Raw genomic sequence first — 25,888 nt, forward strand, 5'->3', positions numbered from 1 at the left:
TGTATGAACGTTGTATTCATTAGGCTTTGAGAGCTTGCGCAGGGAGCGTTTCTTGGCAGGAGCTGCAGAAACTCGGATGCCTGAAGGCTATGTGGCTAAAGCGATCTGGCTGGCAACGAATTCAGAGCCGGAAAAAGTCCCATTGTTCACACAGTGATAGAAGAGAACCTGGATCTTACAAAAAAAATATGTACAGTCAAATGTGTAGCACACATACAAAAAAATGGCTCTGGAATTCCTGCTTATTAGCTCTTAAACATATCTCGGGGTCTCTGAACGGATTCTGTCTTGTGTATACAAACCTCTCCTCGGATTTAACAGAAATCTCAAGAAAGTCCATCAATTTGAAATCCAGGTTGAAGTTGCACAAGCTCTAAATATAATGCAGTTTTGTTGAGTAAGAATGTTGAAGGCTTGATGACCAACGTGGACGTTTACCAGTATGTCTCGTGATCCGCGAGGGACGTACTCTAAATGCTTAAATGTTTCTTTGCACTTAAAACGTTTCCTACAGAGCTGGCCTGATCCCGTTCCCACCAAACACTCATTTGAACCCAGTCAAGCTTTAGTTTTATCGTCTCATGTTTTACGAGGCCAGAACACTAAAACCCTGAAAACAAGCAAAAGGTACATTAGAACAAATACTGTTGGTACCAAAGGGGCCATGGTGCCTATTTTGTTGATAATACCAACATAAAAGCGTCATCTCTTCTATTTGTTTATAGCTAAAAAAAGACAAGATGCATTATAAAAAACTGTATGAAGGGCACCAGCATTCGTTCCTCAGGGCCTCCAGTCTGAACAGTTTTGTTGGGAGTAGCTCACAAAGTTTGAGAGACAAAGTCTCTGCTTGTTTCAATATTGTCACTTCTAAGCCCAGATTACTCCGATGGTTCTTCACATGTATGTATGGCAGAACCCCACGTGAACCATACTCCCGGCATCGGAGCCTCCTTTCACAAAGAGGCGAGTGGGCGGCATTTACTCTCCCGCTCCCATTCTCTCGGCCTTATTCTCAAACATTTCTGGATCAAAGACAGAAATACAAGAAAGGCCAAGTTTCAATGCTTTGTGTTTGTGTGTAACTTACAGATGCTGTTTCTTCCATTCCCAAAGAAAAGAAAAAAAAGAAAAGAGAAGTCCATTCTGGTCTTTGTGAGTGCTGGCGTTTGAGTTAAACTGGGGTTGTTTTAAAAGACTAGTTCATTAAAAATGGGCGGTAGCTCCTCCGACCACGCTTTCCTAATATCTGCTCTCTCCGGATGGCCGCTGGTTAAACAAGCTCACTGAGTGGATAAAGATGAGCTTGGTGTAAGTGTAGCTCCCAGTCCGGAGCGCACCCCCCGTCCCCACCACCCCGGGGGCCTCGCTCACAGTCAAGCCCATCTTTGTTCTGACCTGCCGGTGGCCTGCGCCTTTGCATCCAGTCGCCTCAAAGGGAATGGTCAACCAGGCCTTTTCATGTGCCGAGGCATGTCGGGCTCTTCACAGCGCCCCCCCCGACCTTCTATCGCCTCCCCGAAGGCTCCCAGCTCAGCGGTGCCAGTAGAAACTTGGCTTGAGCCCCCCCCTACCCCCCCCGCCTCCCCTGCTGTGTCATCCCAATGCTCTGGTTTAAAAAAAAACACCCTGCTGGACCACACACTGCAACAGACCCAAACTGATGAGTCAAATGGGAGAGCACTCAGAACTTACTGTACAGCCAGGCGACTCCACTCTGCTGCTGGGTCTTTGATGCAGTTTATGTGAGGTGTGGAAACTCATCTGGGTTGGTTCTTGAGCAAACAGGGGTTGTAACCTAAAAAAAGCAGTGTTGTAATACAACCACACATCTGCAACCATTACTTTTTCGCAGGGAGGAAGGAAAGAAGGCGTAGTTTCTCACTTATATGGCATTTGGAAAATCGTAGAATGGACTTTAAAGGGGGTCATGCAAATTTGGATAAAAACATTAAAGGCTGTTCACACCTACACACAAAGCCAGAAAAAGGAGTAGAATTTTGCAGTTTTGGGCTTCAGCCTGCAATAAGCAAACCTGGGACTCCGGTCTCGACTCGGCGTGTAGGTGAAAGGTTAACGACGAAAGGTCACCAAACTCGACAGGACTGGGAACTTCATAGGCATGTCCAAACATGCACCCCCACCTCCCCCACCCTCCCCCTTTCAGATGAAGTGCTGGTCAGCGTTTCGGCCAGCTCACACACGGCATTCACTCCACCTCTGGGGCGGGTCAGCTGTACAGTTATTGTATATTAAATTACCTGGACTCGGGGGTTTTACTGGACCCTCGTGTTTTTAAGAGACCTCTTAGTCCTCCTCACACAAAAAAATTGAATGCAAAGAATTAAAAGCATTGCATTGTGTACATATGGATTCAAACGTTTCAAAAGGGTATAATAAGGTGCAAATGTATATTATTTAAAGTGTTTAAAACAATTAGACTGTGGTATTAAAGGGCATGTGTTCATTTGCAGTGTCTCCATTTGACTTTTCTTGCATATTTGCGATAATAAAAGGATGTAATGATGTATATCTGACTTTAGTCTCATTGCTCTATCCGGCATCAGCTCTCTCTTGCCTGTGCTAATACTATTTTTGCGAAGCGGCAAGGTCGTCTACAGGGCTGACTCCAGATCAGCAGTCCAAGGCTCCGGAGGGACTGAGGAACAGGCCTAGGTCTTGCAAAAAACCAATACGCTCCCAAACTCCAATATTTTGCACCGAGTTAAACAGTTTGGTCTCTTCAAAAAATGCTTGTGCTTAATTAGCAGCAGAAACCTAGGGGGACTTTTCATAGTTGAGCAGCAGCGCTTGACTCAGTTTGTACTTAGCATGTGCAATGTTAGAAATGGAAATGAAGCAAGCTGAATTAGTGGTTGACTTAAGTAAAACGTTCCTGCAAAAAAACATAGCGTCTTATTTTCCCTTCTAAAGAGTAAGGACTGAAGAGGGGGAGACGTATTGCTTGGTTATTGAGTCATTTTAGAGGAAAATTAACATATTTTATCGTAGAGACATTTATGTGTGCTGTATGCTGTTGGAGTGAAACAAAAGAAGAAAAAGACAAAGTCAGCATCTGCTCAGTTTAGTAAACAGCGTATTTATTCCTTTACAAAATAGGTACAAATACATAAGTATTGTTTTTTTTCACACAAACAGGAAATTTTCAAGATATGTACAAGAGTTTACCAAAAATAACGTGGTTCTAATAAACACATAGTTTTGTAAACAATATTTACAAATCACCCTTGAAATGCCATTTACCCCGTCTGTTTACATCAGTAATATTGTCCTATTATTTTGGCTAAAAAGCTGTAGGAGTAGTAGTAGAAATGTCCTCCTCTGAAACCATAAAAATCACTAATAAAATCATTTTAATTCACCACAATAGATATTGTTGTGCTTATTTTTAAAATATGGTGTTTGGGAGAAAAAAGTTATGAAAATGTGTTAAGCATAAAAGCCAATCCCAAAATAAAATAAAATAAAACGTATTTATTGTTAAAAATAAATGCCTTTGACAGGAAGTCGGCAAAATGTTTACTACTTAAAAGAGTCATTTCTTTGCTATAATACAGTGACAGCTTTCAGTCGTCAGGTAAAATAGATATTAAAAAAAGTGCTGTCAAAATGTACAATGCACAACAGTTGTTTCAAATGTCACCAGTATTTAAATAAATTTCAATATGACAAGAAAAGCTGCATAGAGGCCAAGAGATTTAGTTAAATAGAAAAAATACATAAACAAAAAAAAAAACATAAAGGACAGTCTTACATAATACAATTATAATTTGTAAAAAAAAAAAAAAGAAAAAAAAAATCAAAATAACAAGGCGACATGTAAAGAGCAGGCGTTTTATCCTATTCTTCTCTTCAATACAAAGACAGAAACAAAATGGGAAAAAAAGGAGAGATCAATTTCAGGCTGAAATCTGCTGCTTCCTTCTACTGTTAAACATTATGTGACAGCTGATATTCAATTTGGGATGAGAATACAAACAGGTAAGTGCTTTTTATCATTCAGTCATTACCAAAGTAGGTCGGGGGCTAACGGGGGCTCCGGGGCCCAACAGCTAAACTGAAAAGAGCTGAAATGTTTTTTTTAAACATCATTAATGTGCAGATTGGACAGTGAGAGGAAATGATGAAGGAATGTCTGTTAGAATCTGAGGTTTCACTCCCCGCACTCACCGCCCCGCCTACAATATGAACCAAAACCGACCACGAAAAGATTTGAAGAGGTGAGAGTGATAGTACGCGACATACAAACATCTAGTCATAAAAACAATGTTCACATTATGAGTGGGTCAAATTTTTTTTTGAATAAATACTGACAAGGCTGACCAATCAGGAACTGGCTTCATGATTTTGTGTGGTGACCTTCGCAAAAAGGTCTGACAACAAATATACTCTACAGGTGAACAGAATGAACTGGCTAATTGGGACTCATTCGAATCCCGCGGTTTTACAAAACATCGCAATGACACGTTGGTTATTCCTTTTCTTACAAAGCTTACGTGTGATAAAAATATACATGCTGTCAAATAATTCATTGAGAACTATTTACACAGTGGGGGAAATTGATCGTGATGCTGTTATTTGGAATCCTAATGTTTCAAAACGAGGTGCAGAAATAGTTCGTTTACTGAGCTCGGCTAAACTACATTCATTGAACTAGTTCAACAAATAGATCGCAGAGAATAATCACAATTCTCTCACTCTGAGGTGGTTCATTGAAGCTACACTGCCAACGATGTCAAATAAATAGATGCCCGATACGCGCGGGGAACATGTTTAGGGTCACTAAAACCACTTTGTTCCTTTAACAAATTCAACTTCAACACAAAGAAATTCGATATGGCCTTTAAACTCAACGATCTACCAACACACCGTGAATCTAAAACGGAGAAGACACGGAACAACGGTTTTATTTTTTTCCTTTTTTTCTCTCTCTCTCTCTCTCTCAATCTCTTCTTATTAAAAGCTACATCAAACGTCACTACAGTACATATGGAGACACTGAAACATTAGACCTGATCTGAAGGCACGTGGCTGGGAACGAGGAGGAGGAGGAGGAGGAGGAGGCTGAGGTCGGGCGCTGAGCAGAGCGGAGGCTACTTTAGCAGGGCGCGGTAGAGGAGGAGGGAGTGGGCGGTCGCTCTCTCCTGCTCCATGTAGAAAATTAAGTCCCTGAGGTTGACGCGGGTGATGCGTTGCCGCGAGTACTGCCGCGATGAGGTGGACGGGCTGGAGGAGCTGGCCGGGGAGCCTGCCGTGCTGCCTGAAACCTGGGGACAAAAATAGGGGTCAAAAAGGTGAGATGGTGGGGACTTCACACTGGTTCCTTAACATTTTTACATTTCTTAGTAAAGTACAACTTTTTTAAGGATTAACACGGCCTTTAAAGATATAGCATGACAACCTATATTCACTTGGTTTCCAACAGGACACCAGGTAGCTATTGTGAACCGTGATGTATGTCAATGGAAGAGCTCACGAACAAAAAGGCACCACACCAAAAAACTGAAACCACATCAACAAAAAGTAAAAAAAAAATAAATAATAAACATTAAAAACGAGCAGCAACAATTCCTCCTCCATTTTATGAAAAATTGCATCATATTTCTTATCCAAAAATATGACAAAAAATTGACAACATTTCTAGTGATGCATAATGGGGCAAGGCAACAATTAGCCAGTGGCAGAACAACATTAGATGGATCGCCATGACATTTTGTGGAGACATTCGTGTTCCCCAGAGGATGAATCGGCTCACCTAACTTTTCCTCTAGCTCCACCATAAGTTTGACATTAACATGAACATTAACTATTCCAATACCCATACCCATTTTATTTATCTAAAAAAAGATTTGGTATGTCCCAATACATAGTAATCCTCATGCCAAAAACATCAAGATGTCTTCTAAATCTGGTTACTTTTCGCAGTATGCAAGCCAGCATGCTTATCTGGCTATTCCGACCCACAATCCTCTGCGTTGGGGTTATATGAGCAAAAGGGTCAACATGCAATTTTTTGATTGATTGTTAAAAAGTATGCGAATTTTCGGAACACAATGTACGTGGTTTCGAGTGAAATGTCTGGACGTGTATTGGATGGATTGTCCTAAAATTTTGGACGGACATTCATGTTCCCCTCAGTAAGAGCTGTTATAGGTTCACAGATTCCATAAACTTTAATTTAATGCCTCAATCAGGTCAAATTTTCAGTTTGATTTACAAAAATATCTGTAAAACTGTGTGCTTATTATCACGTTAGCATGCTAACAAGCTAAACTAAGGTGTCGAGCGAGGAAAATATCTTACCAGCTCAACATCAGTATGTTAGCACTGTCACCTTGAGCATGCTAGCATTCTGATGTTAGCATGATGAAAAATAAAACGATTGTGCTCTTTACCAGAAACATCAAATGACGGTTTATTTGTTTGGGTTGCACTAACTTTATTTTCTCCTTCATAGATGTGTGTTTTGCACGTTCTCGTTCAGGCAATTTGTCCTCACTTTGCCTTCAGTGAAGCAAGCGATCTTTGTGGTGCAGTCGAAGGGATAGTTCACATGATTAAACATAGTAAATGTTCAGAAAATAAGCAAAGCTATGTTTCCCTTTTCCCATAAGTGAAGTAATCGCTGAATGGATAACACATTGACGGTATCAATGGTAAGGAATGCAAAGTATACACCTCAAATTAAGAAAAGTAATCCGTCTTGTGGAGCGTGAATGAGATCAAACAGATGCACTAACGACGTCCAGATCGTCCTGAACACGAGGCAGAGAGAAAAATTGGCGACGCGCAAGAGGAACGTTCATTTTTAACTTGAGCGTGTCTTTGGTTCTTCGCATCTCCCTGAATGTGAACACATTCCCCATTTTAATGAACAACGCGGCTGACATGGAGGCCTCGTTGTTTGTATTTGATCCAGGAAAAATGAGAACAAGCCTGTATACAGAGGGCCGATACAAATCAGGGGATGCATTTACATTTGGAAATGAGAAACACTGGGACGTGAATCCAGCGAGTGCCCACTTGAGCCCAGGCAGAGAGAAGGAAGACGGACGTTTCGGTCGGGAACACCCTCTCACAATTACATTGATTGCAGCAGTCTGTAAACACGCGGCACAGACGGGCCTTAATTGCAAACATATGACGGGTATGGGTTTACAAGAACCAAACCAATGCTCCTCCAGCGCCGACTGCCCTTGTGGGCTTGTCTTTGTTTGCACTTGTATGACAGTGTTTTGTCTCAGATTTTACCCTCGGTGCACTCTCTGACTCCTGGAGGCTGGATGATGAGTGAAGGTAGTCATGCCGCCAACTTACCTCAACCACATCAGGGCCATCGGAGCGCCTGGCCCGGCCAGTTGGCGGACTGACGCCCCCTGTTTTTGCCCCTACGCATAGCTGCTGCTTATGTTAGCATTAGCAGGACTTTTGTAGCAACAAAAAACAATGTGGCGGTAAACGCAACACAGGGGCCAGCCAATATATGTTCTGTATTCAGAGTTTGAAAAGATATTTAGGGCTTACAAATGGTAACATTAACAGAGCTGAGGAGCTTAGGCTTTGGCTATATAGTGACACAAACACCTGAAAAGCTCTCGTAGTAAAGCTGCTAGACGAGCTACAACACGGGTAGCCAGACAGTGCCTCTACCTAAGGACCATGAGTGTGCTACTAGTGACAGTCAAAGGTCCATCAGACTCCCTGTCTTTCTAGTGGGGACCCGGGGAGTCAGAAGCATTATCTAATGGTAACTTTTGGTCAAATTTAGTAGAATAAACACCTGAATATGTAATTTGGATGTTTTCTTCCCACGATTCTAAAAGAAGACATGTAATGCAAGCAACATACTCCAAAATCGTAGAAAAAAGTAAATTAAACTTTTTTTTTTGCCTTTTGCGTCTCTCCTTAACTGATGATATTTCTGCGTTTTGCCGAAGTAAAACTTTCAATGCAGGACTTAGTGGAACATTTCTATATTTCACTATTGCTATTTTTGCTTTTGTCAAGAAACCTAATATATATGTATGCCCATAAGTTGAAAGAACACATTTGATTTTCCTATTTACCAAAGTCAATAAACTATAGCCTTAAAACTAATAAATGCCATCAACACTTAGTCTAGCTGTGCAGGTAAGCAGGAAATGTATACGCATGGAAATAAAAATAAAAAAACAATGATGACATGTTTAGCCCTTTCCGTAAGGTGGAAGAAACTCAGTCCAAACAGTCCAGAGCTCTGAGGAAATGCCAGGGGCAAAACAACAATCCAAAACAATATATATATATATATATATATATTTTTTATTTTTTTTCCCTGTAGCATTAGTGATGGAAATGCAGCTGAAATGCAAAGCCATTTTAATGTGTAGTTATGAAACTAAAATATATGTGACTAGCAAACATATTTAAACTAAAATTGTAACAGCTTATGTGCTCTGTTGTCAAAGTTCGATGGTTGGTCTGGGCTTATATCAGATTCCAGGCCCTAATTATCATCCCAGTCCGACACTGGTCTCTGGTCAGTAATGCTGACCAGTAATGCTGAGCTGCTTGGAGGGCCACGGGTTGAAGCAACGCCCCCTCCTCCTCCTCCTCCCCCACCACCACCACCACCACCACCACCAGACCCTCACTTTGGGGAGCGACCCCAGCCTAATCAGGTCAATCATGGCCGACCACATGTGAAAAGAAGGGCCTGCCTGCTGCCATGCCAATTACTGCCACTCACAGGGGAGCCCGGCGACGGGGCCACAGATTTCACCAATCAAAGCCATCCATCCACCTGGACGGATGGGCAGCAGTAGCCACGGGCGGTCGGTGCAGGGGTGGTGCCGCAGCCTTGGTGGTTGATGCCGGGAGGGGGAGGGGGGAAGACACTGAGTATAGCCAGATATCGCCGTTCAGGTAGTGTGCCACGGCTCCCAGAATGCCTCATTCCCTTCAGGGACAGCGGCAGCCCTCAGTGATCCAAATACGGGCGGAAAGGTCAGCGCTCGTCCAGGAATTCACTCAACGCAGCCTCTCATCTCCGTCTTTATATGCCCTCAACATGCCAGCAACCCAAACACGGGTACGTTGTTGTATCGGTATCTATGGAGACCGATCCCTCTCGCCAGCACAGGCAGGAGAACGTGTTGTGGAGGAGGAGGAGGAGCTGGGATGGGAGGGGTGAAACACCAACGCTGAACAAAGCAGATGGCTGAGTGTCAGTTAAAAAGGAAAGGGAGACATCAACCACCGCGCTTTCCCCGTCGCCAGCAATTACACAGCAATTGTGTCTGGAATCCCATGAAAAACAAAATGGCAGGCTTTGTAAGGTCACAGTGGATGAAAAGGAAAAAAGTGGGAAGAGGAAAGAAAAAGCAGGAGAGCAGAGGCACGGAGAGAGAGAGAGAGCGAGAGAGAGAGAAAAACTGAAAGTCTCAGAATCCGCTTGGCCAAGAAAGATCCATGAGGCAAAAAACAGCATCTGTCATTTTATCTGTGATGGGCGCTCGGAGGCATTATGTCATATGACATATCCATCGTACAGAACGCGCAGGGATACTTCGATACATCTCTTCAGACATTTGACTTGTTTGGAGCAGGGGACAGAGAGAAAAACAGAGAGAGAGGGGGAGAGAGCAGTGGATAGAACCCGAGGAGAGGAGAGGAGAGGAGAGGAGAGAGGAGTAATAAGGCCTCTTTACTGGCTCTGGTCTTCAGCCACATTCTGTTGACATACATGACAACCTGCCAATGGGCCAGACACATTACTTTACACTATTTATTGCACACACACACACACACACCTACACACATACACACAGACAGAGCCTGAGCGTGCTTGTGTAGCTGACAATTAGTATAATAGACTGCAGTGTGACAGACAAAACTGAAATACATGACAGATTTCACAAATGTCCGTTCTGACACGGGAATAAAAAAAAAAAATCCAATAATTAAGATTAATAATAAAAAGATAAAAGGATTTATAGATGCTCCAACCATGTGTCAAGAATACTGGAGTCGTAATATAGGCACATTTATTAAGGTTATTTATAAATGAAGGGAGTTTCCACTGCTTGAATTTGAATTAGCTTAAATTTCTACAGTTCCCACCATTTTGGACCCTTATTATTACTTTAGATAATGCTCAAAAATAGCTAAAAAAAGACCAAACTTATTTGATCATTCACACATTCCTCAGCCTTCGTCTGAACTTTTAATTCTGATGGAAATGTTTAACCTTTATAAATCATATTCTGTAAATCAAAGGAAGGGATTCAGAAAATGTTAATTATATTTGTTCACAAATGAAAAAGGTAAAGATGAAAAGAAGATGGTTTTCCACAGTGATTATTAAGTAAAAACAATAACTATATTGTTATTCTGTAACAATATGAGTTCCAAACTTCAACACCCACCTGTTCCTACTGAAGATGTAACTCTACAACAGCTAACAAACACATAAACAAAAAGATATTTCCTTAAAACAGCTTGGGAACTATAGTTACTGTAACGTTACTCTAACAGCAGTAAAAGTATTATTGTAGGGGACTATTTTTTAAGGATTAGTAGTACAAATTTTTGTCACATGACACCCTAGGATCCAAAAGCCTTGTCCCCATACACTTAAATTAGAAAAACAAAAGAAATGGCTGTCATAGTATGAAGAAATGCTCCAATATGCTATTATGTGTTATGACATGGACCTAGTCCATTGTTTAATACTTCTATGACACTCAGAGCTACAGAGAAAATCAGATTTTCTTAATTTAAGGACAACGTCAGCGGGTCACACTTTGGTGTTCTCAGCCCTCCGATGACCAGCAACGCTCACCTTGAGCTTAAGAGGACTAGAATTAATTCACGTTTTGCCAAATCTACTTATGATTAATAATGTATGTTTTTGCCTACTCTCTCTCTCTCTCTCTCTCTCTCTGTGCTTTTTGACTCTGTCTCCAATTGTGCAGCGGCAGCAGCGTTGCTTGTAGGTGTCTTGAAGAATTTACATTCAGAAGGGGGGGGGGGCAGGGCAGGTGGTGGGGGTTCTTGCTGATCCGTGGCTTTGAACCCTGAGTGGCACCTGTGCCTTCATGCCGGAGCCAATATTGTATTTGGCCCGGGTCACACCTTAGGGCGGTGGGTTAATGGCCCACTTTGCCAGGCACACAGAGCTGCTCGGCCCCGCACTCGCCCAACTGCTGTATCAGCATTCCTCACAGGAGAGGTTGCAGATGGGCGGCACGGTAAGAGAAAACACACACACACCCACACACACACACACACACACACACATACTGTATGTACCGGTACGTGACGGCTAACCAGCATTTACTCAAACTGGGGGGAAAACATTGCTCAGCATTCATGATGGGGGGATAAAGACTGGCCCCGTGTTGGTTGGGAAACAGATAAGCTGTTCATGATGCAACATTAGTCTTTTGTTGTTATTACTTTGATGCCGAAATCCATTTAAACTCTGAAGTCTACGCTCCAGGCAAGGAGGCCATATATAGCACAACAGAGACAGACTGTTGACAAGCTAAACAAAGAAGTGAAGCAAAAGCTGAACCAGGTGGTGTTTTTTGTTTTGTTTTATTTCACAATTTGAAGCCAGGATGGAAATTAGCAGCATCCACAAGAGAAACATTGTGGCCACCGTGGCAGGTAGCCAGCCATGAGTGCAAGTGCAGTTGACCCTTTGCTAAGCCCCGCCCCCTGCTGCTACCATGGAGCCCACACTGTCACTAACTGCACTATTTTTGGACGAATGAAAAAGTGATTTCAGAGAGAAGCAGACAGAAGGGTCGACAATATGAGTTTAAAGAATATATCCAGGATGTCAAACGGATTCAGCGGTGAAAAAACTTTATAAAGATCAAGACAGGAGACCATGAAATTAAATAACAACACTGTTCCCGTAAAGTCGGGTCTTTATTCACCGTTACGATTATTATAAAGCAAAAGCAGCATGTGTATACATTCAGTTTATCTGCAGTAGCTAGTGCTAACGTGCGCTGCTAATGTTAGCTCTGCGCGTTTTAACGTACAAACGTAACGTTTTAGAAGCGTTGATTTCCTTACAACCTCTCAGGGCAAGGGGTGTAAATAATGAAGCGTTTAACCGTTAACCGATAATTAACATTTTGACCAATTAATGCTATCAGTTAAATACTTAAAATAAATTAAGAAAAATGTAAAAAGGTAAGTAAAACTCGGTCACATAAAGTGTCACATAAAGGCAAATAGCGCTGGTCCACCTTATAGGTCAGGCCACCTTAAGTGCGCCTGAGCCGGAGTTGTTGCTAACTTCCTGGCTAACCCCCCTTCACTTTAAACAGCAGGTTGCAAGGGAGAAACGGTAACTTGTGTCTACGTTCCCAGCTTTAACTTTAATGCTGACTTCATACTCATCTTCACACATACACGCTCTCTCTAGACTCTCACTCTAGACCTTCACTGACGTTACTGCGGGCTTGCAACGCACTGCCAGCTAAATGAATTGATGCAGTGGAGACTTACTGGGAGATTACTGGGAAAGTAGCTTCAAATGCCAATGACATTGGCCATTTTCAAAGAGTTAACAGATGTCGGCGGATTCATTGTGGCTGCTAACTCTCTCGGACGAGTGAACCGGAGACTCGGCCGCCCTGTTTTGCGAAAAACACTGCAGCTGGTGATAAATGACGGATTTTTGACCTGTTTTATGAATCAACCATGACTAACAAGAAATCCACAAAATCAGCCTAAAAAATGAAATCTAAAAACAACTGCATGAGTCTTTGTAGCTACGCCGTAATTGGCCAGTCTGCGTTCGAGGGGCGGGGCTTATGTATAGGACTTTTAAAGTGCCTTACAGGTACTCCTGATGGGATCACTAGGTCACATGGTGGTTCACCGACGGACCCACTGAAGAGCTGTTTGTTTGGCTGACTGGCTGTGGGCCCGACTGACTCACCGACTGGCTGGCTGACTCATTTACTGACTGAAGGACTGACTGACTGGTTGACTGACTATGCGCCAGGAAGCAAAGCTTTCCCACATGTTCCCTTCCACGCCGCATTTCAGCCAGGGAACGCCGCCCCGTCCCCCTCGCGCCGTGTGTTTACAGCGCGGAGCCCAGCCGTGGGAGTGCAGCCCCCTGCCTCAACTCCACGCTCGGGCCCCCGAAACGCCTTCTCCTACGGCCGCCATTAATCAGCAACAGAGACTCTCTCTCTTTACGCCTCTCCTCTTTCTCGCTCCGCGTACGCCCACAGACATGCTGGATGAGGCCATTTTGAAAGAGTTAACAGATGTCGGCTGATTCGCCCCGGGGGCATTCTGACATCGCCCGAGTGATGTATTTGATGTGGAGTTTATTCAGCTCTAATAAACGTATAAAGAATTAGAATAATAATTTGCAGATGTACATGGCCAGATTATATGCTGGAGTCTGTCTTTGAAGCAGACGAGGCGGCCAAGATTAGCAGAACCAGGGGAGAGGATGAAAAGGGGTTTTTGGTTCAGCCTACTGATAATCAGCGAGGTCAGGACGGACTAATACCACAGTTTTACGTTCATGCGTCGACACAGACTGCCTTTGTTCCCATCACAGGTTCCTACTCTGCTTAAACAAGAGGCTGCCGTTGTCACTCTGCTTTAAAAAAAACCAGTTGGAGCAGACTGAAACACATTTGCTATATCTGTTTTTTCTTGTCTCGTGCATGCTTTTGCTCATTTGTCATGTTGTGAACGGGAGAAGGAAATAAAGGAAGGAACACAAAGGGATGAGAGTGAGGTCTAGCATTCTGATCACGGCTAAAAAAAAATGAGGGAATCACTTTCAAAACAAACAACTTCCATTTGCTTCACAGCTAAAGAACAACAAATCTCAAAAATGGCCAGTTGCAGAGCATCTTAATGCTCACATAAACCATAAAAACAGCTCCACAGCTCCATGGCAATGCATAGCAACCGTGCAGAATTTCAGTCAAGGAGAAAGAAGGCAAAAAAAAAAAACACCTTATTACTTCTAACTCCTGCAAGCCATTTTGGTCTCCAAAGGTTTTAGAGCGCCGCAGGCCATGTGTCTGCAGTGTTTCGGGAAATGACTTGCCTTCGCACGAACACTGCTATGTTCTGCAGCACTGCTGCCCCCAGCATCCCCGCTCAATTTCTGTTTAACCCCTTCCTGCCTTCCCCTCACACTGACTCACTGCAACAGAGAGCTCACACCCAGCACAATGCTGTCACATTGTTCAGCCCGACGCAAAAAACGAGGCAAGAGAAGACCAGCTTTTTTTATTTTTTTGCGCGAGCTAACACATTAACTCCAATTTCGGCTACTCAGGCACGTGATCTTAACGAATGGCGCAAGGTCACGCCGGAGCAGAGGGAAGATGGAGCTCCCTTCATTCATTCCACTAGATCCGCCACGAAGCGCGACGCCGTTTGTACACACTTGAGTGTGTATCAACGGGCGGATTAAATCTGCAAACTCGTTGACACAACACATAATTAAAACATCTCGCTCGGGGTCAGGAATTTTCTAATTAGTAGTGTACTGACAAAGCTGCAATTCCATCGCCCTGAGTTTCAAAGTCCACAGGTTACTGCTGAGATGAAAGCCGACCCCGGGGGCGCTGTTTCTGCAGGGGCTGCTCGCACAGTTCCTCAGAAGACGAGTCGCGGGGTCACCGAGCTAAACAGCGCGCTGCAACCCCGGAACCTCGCTCCCAAACAAAGAAGTGCAAACTTTTCCTGCCTGGAACCCCCCCCCCCCCCCCCCCCCCCAACTCTCTCTTTCTCTTTCTTTTTCAACCTGAGAGAAACAAAAGATTGTGTGAAGGCAACCAGATGAAAAAACCATAACATTGTTTTAAAAATCTGTTTAATTAAAAATGCTCTGAGCCGGGCTAGCTGAACAACATGTTAAGCACTACAAAGGCTTTCTTAGCTGGGTCTTTGTAGCCCTGGTTGGCAGCACCAATGAGGTTTGTGGGGTAATAACACTGTGTTCATATATTGGTTATATCTATCTATTAAATGAATAAAAGCCCTGTTGTCTGGTACAGACGGACGCTAATGTAACAACAACGACATGGGTGATGCTTTTGTTGTGACGTGTAAATCAGCTTTATTTGTCTGAAGATCAGGAGCCCATCAATAATCCTGCAAAACGATGCATTCAATGTCTCTTTCTCCCTGGTGTTTTCCGTGGGGAGCGCTAAATGCAGCGGAGAAATGGCTGACAGGATGCCTGCTAACCTGGACAATTAACGCAGGCCAAGAATTCTATCAGAAGTATCAGAAGTTAGAACTTTTTCCCCACCATTAAATATTCAAGGCGTTTCATATATAAAATGAACCCAATTAGAGTTAAAATGGGAGAAGTGTAATGAGTCTCAAGTCAGAATGCTTGTCTTCAGAACTGTTTCGCTAATGAGCCCTTGTTGGTTTTTTCTTTTTGTGCCCACTTTACTTTCAGTGGTGTGGCACTGTCATTTCTGCCGCTTTTGAATTTTTAATCCAAGCTGAATGGGAGGGTGGTGACTGAGTTAATAACCACGGCAACGGGGTGTTTTTGCCGCAGCCGACGGATGGCTGGGAGAAGTTGCCCAAATGAGGCTTATGGTCCGCCCCCTTTGATGTCTGGTCGCAAAAACGTTCCAAATAGGAACAACCAGTTAACAAAGATCAGTTTCGGAAATATAAATGACCACACTGGTGGGAGGGGGGGGTCCTGATGGCCTAATTAGGGAGAAGAGCAGGCTAGCAGATTAGCATGGCAACCCAGACACCAAGACCAGGAGGAGAAGAGGGGAACGAAAGGCAGCGCCGCTGATCCCGCCGCTCCGCAGTCATGTGCTGAACTGTCAGCCATCACATATGAATCCTCACATGAGCAGTGACACATTCACTTACAAGGAGAGGAACGCACCACACGGTGGGGGGGTGGGGGGGCGCACACACGGCAGATATGCAGATTGAGGCATTTAAGGAAGCACATTTGAGGTTTTCTTTTTTTTTTTCACACCCGGAATTGGTCCTTGATCTCAAAATCGAAATGAACGTGGGGCCGTTTTTCACATCGTTTAGCCATCGCAGGCTCCGTTTTTCCAAGCGCCGCCGTCGCAGGTCCCCCGTGCACCTGACGCGACGCCCGCTGAGTGGAGGAAGGCGGCTGTCTGAAGAAGCAGGTCTGATTAAAATCTGGGCTCTTCTGGGGAAAGAGCAGAGAGTTTCATGTTTTATATAGATGGCCCAGAAAGAACGAACCGAAACTTTACTGGAGAATTCTTCTTTTTCTTTTCTTAAATAGAGTGCCTCTGTGAACGTTTGTGACCCCCAGTGTCACTGTCTTTCATCTGACAAGCTGACAGGGTGAGAGGCTGGAAATAAATATTATGCTACTAATACTGCTACTAGTTCTGCTGATAAATATGAAACAGACATTGGAAGTCTAATGATTCCACAGTATGGTACATTTTGGCACTGCTGTGTCAAAATTGAAATCATATAATATGCTGTCGCTTAGCAGTTTATGCGGGTTGGAGTAGGGGGGGGAGGGTAATAATGGCAGGCAACATCACAAATTTTGGACTCAGCTAAAGAGCTCCTCATTACACTTTTTTCTGGCGTTTTTTCTGGAGGCCTCAATCCTCCCACCAGGCCCCTCTTCCACAGGCCCAGAAGGCTTCCTTCCTACCTGCACAGCATTCTGGCAACCTGCTTTATTATACCACATACAACAGCATCATTTCCCAGGCAAGCTTTTTGTGTGTGTGTGTGTGAGAGAGTGTGTGTGCATAGAAACTCTTATCTACATATTGACTTGCTTTAAATCCACACCCTTGTCTGCCATAATAATTACACATCTCGTAAAAGGAAAGCGCTCAATTCTCTTCCTGCACCTGAGGCGGGCGGCTGCAGGACTCGCCCGCCGGCGCCCGGCAAACACGCCCCTGGCGCCGCCTGGTAACAGAACGGCTTCGGCACACAGCCACAGTCGTTGCCTTCCGCGGTGCAATGGCTGGCTTTCTGTTAAGACTCCGACGGAGCAGAGAGCGCCCAACGGTAGACACGTTGCGAGGCACTGCAGGAAACAAAGCAGTTGGGAAAGGTAGGACAGGTAATAAAGACAGCGGGGGGGGGCTGTATTATAGGAGTCAACGAGTCAGACCACACACACAACAAAGCAGGAGTGTGCAAGCCAGCCTAGAAGGTGTGTTTACATCGTTTGGCTCTCTGGACCTCGTTGTATGTGTTTATAAAAATGGCTCCAAAAAGGCCAGGCAAGTCTTTTTTTTTTGCAGCCAAACCGCATCCATCGCTCAGAGCCGCCACATGACGTGTAATGGGAACACTGAGGCCGTGCCCAGCGACTCACAACTCTCCCAAAGTTCTATCAGTGGAGGGGCGTTCATTAGTCCCCAAAAAATACATAATTTATGCAATCTGAAAAATACATGTGATCATGAATCAAAGTGGGAATGAGAGACACAGAAACATCGAGGTTCTCGGGCGATGCAAGTTCTTTTGTTTCGGGGTGGTGGCGGGGGGGGACAAAATGGAGGTCGAGCTCTGGGCGGCTGTCCTCGCAAAACACGGGCGATCACAGCATCGCCGTTCTGCTGCGTGGAGGCCGGACAAGAGTCCTTATTACAATTTCTCTCATGTTTCCTTTATTACCCGTGCAATGGTTTAGCATATGAAAAAGTCACATCAAATCTAACTTATTGTTTAATTCCAATAAATATACAGTGGCCATGTACATAAAGTTCAGGGAAATTGGGAGACACACACACACACACACATCTCAAAACGGCGCTGCAGCCAATAGCCTTCCTCCTCTCTCCATTCAGGACTGATAGCGTTCACGTGCACGGCGACGTCTCAACCCTGCCGAGAATATTTGTCAAAAAACGCCCAAATTTCACAGTTAATTGGCCTCCCTAATTAGCACAGGATGTCTAATTCCCACCGCAGTCAGTGTGCTAAATGGTGAAAGCTTTAGCAGGCGGATGCCGTTCCCTCTTTTTTTTTTTTTTTTTTCGTTCAGAGCTCGGAGAGTGCCGTGCCGCCCCCGCGCCAGGCCAGCTACACCGTACATTACACACTCAATGATCGATTCTAAATCTTAATTAGGGGGACGACAAACAAGCAAGGGGACTTAATGAACTGTGAGCCTTGTCAAACAGCTGGCTGATTGTATTTATTGAGATATATGTTAAATTTAATGATTCGGGCAATTAACCGCGGACCCCCGTCTCTCCGAGGGACACAAAGGGGGCCGGGGGAGGCCAGCACCGGGGCCACAGACCTAATGGAAAGCAGCTGACGGATATTTGTCGGGACCAGAGAGCCGAGGCAGGCAGCAGCAGAAGACCACGTGCTGGGGAATAAAGATGTCAAACAAATGTCGCTCCCTTGTGTGCTTCAATCCCAGTCGTTTAGAACAGCTCCTGGTTTACACCGCTCTGCTGCTGTAATAAGACACCAGGCTCCCTCTGCTTTGCCCGGGACCTCATCCCATTTAATGATCCAAGATGGCCCCGTGAAAAAAACCACAATACAGAAACATAACAGAAGATATCTAAAAGTGGGCACAGTCTTTATTATCAGCGCCTTTTTTTTTCACGGCCATCCATTTCTAACTTTTTTTTTCTAAATTGGTCAAATGGAAAAGCAGCGAAAAGCGAGAGGGAAGAAAAAAAAAATAAAAAATTAAGCCGAGCTGAAAAGTGCGACTTGGATTTAATATTTTATAATTGCCAAGGGACATTCTAAGATCAATGAATTTTTGCCCGGGACGCACATCAGAAAGAGATGTACTTCAGTCTTTTTAGGGAACATTGGTCTATTTAATTCCAGTGTCTGATGCATGTGAAATATGCCTTCCATGGCCTCCTTCTTCTTCCCCCGGCACTGCTGCAGGCAGACATTACCACTTTTAATGGGCCGCCATGAGAAGAGGCAAGCCAGCCAATAACCCATCCTCACTAATGGATCGCCTTGTTTGTTCTCCTTCACCATTTTCAGAAGCTAATTTTAGATGTTCTGTTTTGTTTTTTTCCCAGTTAGAAGAAAAAATAGAGGACACTGTATCGCAACAATATTTTAGCTTGAACGATCACATTAATTCGTTTATATGGACCATCTCTGTTGGGTTAATTCGATCCATGTTATGAGGGGTGGTTCAAGTGCAACTGGGAGCCAGAACAGGGTTTCTCCCAGTGGGAGCCTAAGGGGAAAAGGCGCTTCTGGGTATTGTAGAAAAAAAGCGTAGAGTGGAACAAAGGGGGCAGTTAAAGTTAACAGCAGTCGTCTTTAGGGGTTGGAATGATCCACTCAATGAACAATATATTCACTTGTTTGACCTCAATGATCCAAAAAGTCCCTGTGAGTAATCAAAACAAATATACTTTTGAATCCAAATGATCGCCCAACAATTATGGTTGCCATCCGTTGCAATGTGGGGTTGTTCAACGTATCCTCATACAACGGTTCGTATGATATCTAACGAGAAGATATTCTTAATTTTGTATGTGTTTTTCTACAAAAGCCAGGAACACTTGAAATACCAGCTCGTTTCATGCATAAGGTCTTTTCAAGATAAACTCCCTTCTTCACAGAAAACTCAGTTGGGTTTAGGAAACAGAACTACTTGGTTAGGTTGAGAAAAAGATTGTTGCTTGGGTTAAAATAACTACGATAGTGCCGTTACAGAAGTACCCAAGTTACGTTACAAAAACATCAACGCTGACTTCCTCGTTTCATATGGGAAACAAACAGCGGTCTCCTGGCTGAAAGATTGTGTTTGTTGGTTGAGACCAAGCCTGGGTGGTCATATATTTTTGATAAACATCTATCATCTATTTTCTCACCATACATGTTCATTTAAAATATTTACTACATATGTTGGATGGGTGACCTTTGCGCTGCAGTCTTTTTTTACTTCCTATAACAATTGCATCACTTAAACATACCATTTTCAACCTTCCACCACTGTAGAGTTATATTGAAACATCAAGGGGTTCAGTACCAATGACATTCCCGCATACATTATTTATGACATCAAGGTTATTCGTGAAGTGAATCAGCCACTGAACAAACTGTGTGTAAAACTGCTGGAGGAAAGCTATGAAGCAGTAAATATAAAGGTGGTGCCCTGTTATTAAGTCTTTGGTTTTAAGCAGAAAGCTGCTGCTTACAGGATGCATAATGAAAAGTCCTGAATCAGATTCTGGAAACGCAAACTACCCTCTATGTTGGCATTTCTGCTGTCTAGTTGTAGTATTCTGCCTACTCCGTACATATTACCCTCCTTGGCATTCTTCTGCCCCCCCCCCACCCCCACCAGCACCTAATGAAAGATCCTTTCCAGCTCTTTCTCCTTTCATTCCCCAGGCTCAAACCTTGACAGCTGACAATGGAGCTGACATAAAACTTACAGTCAAAGGGAAAACAAACTTAAACACATAGCGACAATAAAACTGCGCTGCTCTCTGGTGATGTTACGATGGCGTTCTGCACAAAGCAGCAATCAGGGTTAAATCTTAAATATATTAAATAAAAAAATAACAATACGACAATAAGTCACACAAAGACACAGGAGTTTCTTAAGTGAGCCATAGCAGAGAGAACTCTCCGGGCTCTCAGGGGCTTCCGCCACGCAACTTTCAGAGGCTCCGTGTCGTGTTGACAACTTCATTAGCAACGCCCGCGCTCAGCAACTCTCAAAGCCTTTCAACGGCATCATCACGTGTTAAGACGCCGACGTCCGGAAGGCCCAGAGTTTCCATCTCCTCCAGGATGGAGGGAAGCCCAAGCGGGCGCAGGACGGCGAAGCAGCGACTGAGGCGCCCGATTCCCTGTGAGCGGCGAAGGCGTGGGACGAGGAGAGTGGGTTTGCGCGGTGCGGCATATCACAGCATGGGGGCCCGGGATGTTAGGCTGTCCCCCATGTCCCCGGCCAGCAGGCTAGCTAGAGAGCCAGCCATTATCGGTTCGCCTCCATAGCAGCGAGGGCGGAGCGGAGTGGGGGGTGGGGGGGGCAGCAAATTTCATTCTTCAGAAATTTAATTATATCAAGATTAACAAGGGAGGTAATTAATTTCTTTAAGATGGGTATCTCTTAAGTGCCCGGGGCTCAACTTTGTTGTCAAAACTGTATATTTAACCATTATTTCAGGGCAAAGTTTTCGAGGCAGAAATGAGGGGGATACTACTACTTTGAATACGGATATATAATATGGATATATAGAAGGTTTTTTAGCTAAATACAGAGATTACAGTGTTAACACCAATGTGTGCATTCACGTGAATAAATACATATGAAGTCCATTTAGGAATTTTATATTTATAGTCGAGATTTTTTTGCTTAGACTGAGCACTTCTATCCTCAGTTTCACAGATACAATGCAATCTATGCAATAAGTAAATGCTCTATTTTGTTCTATGATATGATTGGTACATGTGGGAGTCTTCTCTCTGTCGCTGAGAATGTTTAATTACTTGTCTTATTTCTTTAAGTGTGACTAACTTGAAAATCTAACCTAAATGAGGCTCTTTAAGCCCCTTTCCATGAATGAATACATTAAAGGCCCGTGATGCTGAGTCAAGTTGACAGTCACCGTATATTCCACATCTAAAAGACAATCGTGGCTGCTGCGTTATCTCCTCTGCTCTCCCATTCTGTACGTATTTTGGTTCATGTGTCAGAGAGTAAATTATTCTTTTTTTTTTACGCCTCATATCTGCTTAACGAGAAAACATGCTGAGGAACATCAGTCCTGGTCACACGCACATAAACTGGCTGGTTAAGAGAACTGAGGCAGTGGAACAAACAGGCTATTCGGAGATTCTTTTAAATACAAACATGCTGAATTCTATTCCATGAGAATTTTAATATAAATGGTAAACAATCGGGAAGTATGCGTGTACATAAAACATCTAAACCAAACATTTAAAGCTGCCCAGTTTCTTTATTGGAAAAACATGTTTTTGTTTTTAAGCCATGCTAGCAATGGATGGCAATGTCTGTCGCAATGTCTACCACTTTGGTCCAGACTGAAATAGCTCAACAACTATTGTAAGGACTGGCATCAAATGTTGCACAGACATTGATGTCCCCCTCAGGATGAATTGTAATGAGTTGTCCATGTTTTCGCCTTGGAACTTTAACCCTTTAAAAAACGTGTTTGCAGTTCTTGAAAGTTAATTGTAACATTTTGATCACCTTAAAGTGTCTTGTTCAGCATTTGGTTGTATTTAGCTCCACCCTCTCAACGACCAAAAACCAAGATGGCGACGACTAAAAAAGGGCAAACTCGATGCGTCAAGACGGCGGTCCACAAACCAATGGATGACGGTGGTATGGATGACTACGTCCACTTCTTATTTACGGTCTTTGGTGTGCTCCAGTGTCTTTTTAGCCCTTGGAAATACCTGTGCAAATAATGACCATCAGCTTCAGCTTTACTTGTTTCATGTTCGCATGAAAACAGGCTAAATTAAGATTAAACATTATACCTGCTGAACAACAGCACGGTAGGATCTACTTTGAGAGCATGTAAGCATGCTGACATTAGCATGTAGCTCAAAGCACTAGCCGCTAGTGTGGCTGTAGTGTTGTTTAAACTGGATCTTACTCTTCATGGAGACACCTTTTAGGAAGTTGATCTTATTTGCAGTTTTAGTTTTGATTTACTTATTTATTATATTTTTCCATGTATGTTAAACATGCGTAACAGTGTAGGTTGTAGTTGCAAAAAATGAAGATAATATATAATATAACTGTATTATAATTGTAATGTTTAGTTGAAAACACATTACAAGTATTTCAGGTCATCTGTATCTATTTCATCTGACATATGTTTAATTCTTTGTGCATTTCAATATAGAACTTGTATAACCAAAGAGCAAATGTATTCATCTTTTCATGCTAATGCTAAAGCTGCATTTTAAACGCTTTAACCCACAGATCATAGTGCAATGACCACTGGTGGGTACCACCATGCTCTACACTGTGCAGTGGAAGGGAAAGTTGGCAAAGTGCACCGTGATGAAGCTCTAAGAACACATGGCATCCGGCCAAGGAGCCCCTGTAACCATACCGAAGACTCAACTCTGTCTCCTTTGTGTCCGCACTGGAAGCACAGAGTCGCCTTAAGACGTGAAGTCAAACTAATATTACAGTCTTCTTGACATTATGAAACCAATAGCAGCCTCTGTGTGCCCTCTTTAATCATATTTATGTGGTCTGTAGAGATGGGGAACTCACACAGGAACGCTTATGCATCATGCTAAAGTTGTTGCATTCTAATTCGCATCCTGCCCTGCATCATTTCAGTAAATTAAATCAACGGCTAATCGGGGGTTAATGTCAATGGACCCAGCGGATTTGAGAGAAGCCTCCATATTGTTAAGAGCAAAAGTGGAGCTCACTTAGAAAACTGTATGTAAAAAAAAAAAAAAAAAAAAAAAAAAAAAAAAAAAGGTCAAGTTGCCCGTCTGGTCAACTGAAAATTCCCACTGTGTGGGTTTGAGCATTGAGAGAAGCAAAAGGAAAGTAGGAAGGAGGTTTACTGCACCGACAAGCGGGCATGACTTTTAAACCAAACACTATCCCCAGCAGATTTGTGGAAAGAGATGGGGGGAGATGTAAAGGAAGAAGAGTTGAGGAGGAGGAGCGAGTGGTTTTCCTCCCAGCTGTCCCTTCTGCTAGCATTGACTTGGCCAGTCTCTCTATTAACCAAACAGCCTGGTTGGTCCTCGTCCTCTGAGTCCTCCCCCCACTCCCCCCTCCCTCCCCATCTACCCTCTACCCGCTCCGGAACCCTCGCGCTCTGCGAGTTTCCTGTTTGTCTGGTTGAAGACCTGGCCGTTTCACTCCCAGGCAGGCACACTGGGAGGGAAGGGAAGGACGCCGGAGAGAGGGAGAGGCGCTAGAGAGGGCGAGAGAGAGAGAGAGAAGGACAGAGGGGAGGTTGGCGGGGAGAAGGCAAAGGGAGAGACACCCGAGCACTCCCGAGTTGGGATTGATTTACTTCATTAACCGAGATTACAAGTTTAACTTACAAACCAGAGGTCAAAATTTCTCATTAACAAGGGGACCGTGGAGAACCTCGGGGCCTGGAGACCACTCTTATTACTGACTACACATTTCAATCTGTCTTTGATGTTCCATGTCTGCCTTTCTACCCCCCCCCCCCCCCAACCTCCCTTCTTTTCCCCCTCCTATTTTTTGGCAGCGAGGTTGATTTTAATTGTAGCTATAGAACAGAGCATAGTTTGCCTGTAAGCCAGCCTCCACATCTGTAGTGAGTGCAGCTTTAGTGATATTGGGTGCAGTCCATAGCCCGGGGCTAATTTTAATGGTCCCCCCCCCCACCACCACCCTCCCTCCTTCATTGGAGACTCAGATTGTTTTCCACGTGATTCCTGTTAATTTAGCTGGAGGAAAGGGCATCAGTTTTCCTTGTGCTCTTTCTCCCCCCCCCCTTCTCTCTCCCCATGCCTCTCACTCTATTGCCTCACTCCTTCTTTCTGATCTACAGCCTCAAAGAAAGAAGGTGAAATGAATTCAAATGGAAGAAAAAAAAAATAGACTGCGCTTGCTATTAAAAAACGCTCGCCTACCTTTGTCCCTTGCGTTGCGCCTGCTGGTCGAGACAGATAGGGGGGAAAGGCGGCGTGGCTGTACATACTGGGGCGATTTCTGCAGATATTGTTGCCTCGGCGTCAAACAAACAAAGCTCTGGCTTTGATGTGATAAATGGCCTGAGTGCCGGGATGATAACTCTGAGCTCGTAAATGTGTCAAGGATGTTTTTGGAGCTCTGAGCATGTTTGACACTGCGGGACAATGTGCGTCGAGGCACATTCTACTTCACGGCACCTTTGGCGCTAACAATCGGATGTACCGTAGAGGTCTCTGTCGGTCTTAATGAACAGAAGCCACGTTTAGTTGAGATGCACAAAAATGGGAGGAGAGGAGATCATAACACACCGAAAATCGAAGAGTGGGGAAATGAAACAGCAAAGTGTTAAATGTGTGAAAGGACAGAGTACAGAGGGTGTGATGGAATAATCATCACCCATTTTCACCTCTTCTCTGTGCAATATACAAATGCTGATGTGGCTCTATGGGAGCATAGAGATGAATATGGTCCGTCTATGGAGGAGCTGCAGAACAGATGCTAATAGTCGAGCTTCAAAATGCATCCAAAGAATGAGAGGAAAAGCAGCTTCTAGCAGTGATACACAGTGTGTGAGTGGGGGCCTAACAATAAAACATGTGAAATGAATTAAGATAACGATTAAGATTAAGATATCATTTTTTTTAACGCATCCTTATGCAACGGTTCATTACGAAAAGTTATTCCTTATTTTAGTGCGAAAGTCCAGCGACACGTGTCAAATTCCTTTCGTCACATCCATACGGCCTTTCCATAATAACTAAAATCTGTTTTCACAGGACACAACGATTAGGTTAAGGCACAAAACTACTTAGTTAGCCTTAGAAATAGGTTGTGAAATACTATGTCAGGTTTAGGAAAAGATCTTAAAATAATGACTTAGGGTTAGGAAAAGATGGTGAAATACTTCGTTAGGTTTAGGCAACAAAAGTACTGAGTTAGGTTTAGAAAAAGATCGGGAAATACTTTGTTAGGTTTTGGCAACAAAACTACTTAGGTTCAGGAAAAGATCGTGAAATGTTTTTTTAGGTGAGTGAAAAGATTATGAAATACTTTGTTGGGTTAAGGAAAAGATCGTGAAATAATTAGTTAGTGTTAGGAAAAGATCGGGAAATAGTTTGTTAGTGTTAGGAAAAGATCGGGAAATAGTTTGTTAGGTTTAGAAAAGTTCGGGAAAAACTTTGTTTAGTTTAGGCAACA

General features: G+C 43.6%; 1 pseudogene; it reads right to left on the minus strand.

Moving 5' to 3' along the window:
• Positions 1 to 3,824: 3,824 nt before the first annotated feature.
• Positions 3,825 to 25,888, minus strand: part of LOC129100202 (transcription initiation factor TFIID subunit 4-like) — an 84,447-nt pseudogene continuing 62,383 nt past the window's right edge.

The sequence above is a fragment of the Anoplopoma fimbria genome, chromosome 2, assembly GCF_027596085.1.
Source record: "Anoplopoma fimbria isolate UVic2021 breed Golden Eagle Sablefish chromosome 2, Afim_UVic_2022, whole genome shotgun sequence".
Classification (NCBI taxonomy): Eukaryota; Metazoa; Chordata; class Actinopteri; order Perciformes; family Anoplopomatidae; genus Anoplopoma; species Anoplopoma fimbria.